General features: G+C 40.6%; 1 non-coding gene across 1 annotated transcript; it reads left to right on the forward strand.

Moving 5' to 3' along the window:
- The first annotated feature begins 424 nt into the window (after positions 1–424).
- TRNAT-AGU (transfer RNA threonine (anticodon AGU)) lies at positions 425–498 on the forward strand. Its single transcript has one exon. It is a non-coding gene; the product is annotated as a tRNA-Thr (tRNA).
- Positions 499–818: the final 320 nt, after the last annotated feature.

Below are 818 nucleotides of genomic sequence, written 5' to 3' on the forward strand. Positions count from 1 at the left end.
CCTGCATTCTTCTTACTGGGATGGCTGATGATGCATATTTATCCTGCAGCAGGAAGGAGGCTGGGCAGCCTGCAGAGTGTCCTGGATGTAGGAGAGAGGAAAGAGAGGATGGAGACAGTCTGTGACACTACATCCAGCTTTGATCAGTAACTTTCTAGTGGCAGAGACTGGCAGAATGATCAGCATGAGGCAGACAGAGCACTCGGCAGCCTAGTGAGTTTTCCCTACACCAGCCTCACATTGCAATTCTCTCTGCAATCACCAACAGTCACAGCAACAAGTGGAATTCTTATGTCACAAAAGTGGCTTTGTATTTTGAGGTACACAGAAAAGCAATGGCTAATTTATTATAGTCATTATTTTTAGAATGTGACATGAAGACTGACATATATGTTATCTTCAGAGAAAAGAAAATTCTCCAGTTGGCGCCGTGGCTTAGTTGGTTAAAGCGCCTGTCTAGTAAACAGGAGATCCTGGGTTCGAATCCCAGCGGTGCCTTTTGTTCTCTCATTTTTTATGTTTAACCATTGTAACTCTTCTAGCAAATGCTAAGTTATTTTAAAATGATGGCATAAACATAGCAGGAATCAGTGCTGAACTACTAATGTGTAGGTATAGCATATAAATATGGTGAGAATAAAGACAGTAAGGAACATTTTTAAAATAAGACAAGCTTTCTAATTTATTGTAAAATGATGGCATAAACTAAAGAGTGAGTGGTACACCATTCCTGTTTACATTCCCAATAGGAAAATGAAAATCGCTCCTGAATCAACCAAACTCAGGCATGTCACACAACTTTTCTGGTAGGCCACAGA

Source organism: Taudactylus pleione, unplaced genomic scaffold (assembly GCF_031769625.1).
Source record: "Taudactylus pleione unplaced genomic scaffold, aTauple2 ptg000309l, whole genome shotgun sequence".
NCBI lineage: Eukaryota > Metazoa > Chordata > Amphibia > Anura > Myobatrachidae > Taudactylus > Taudactylus pleione.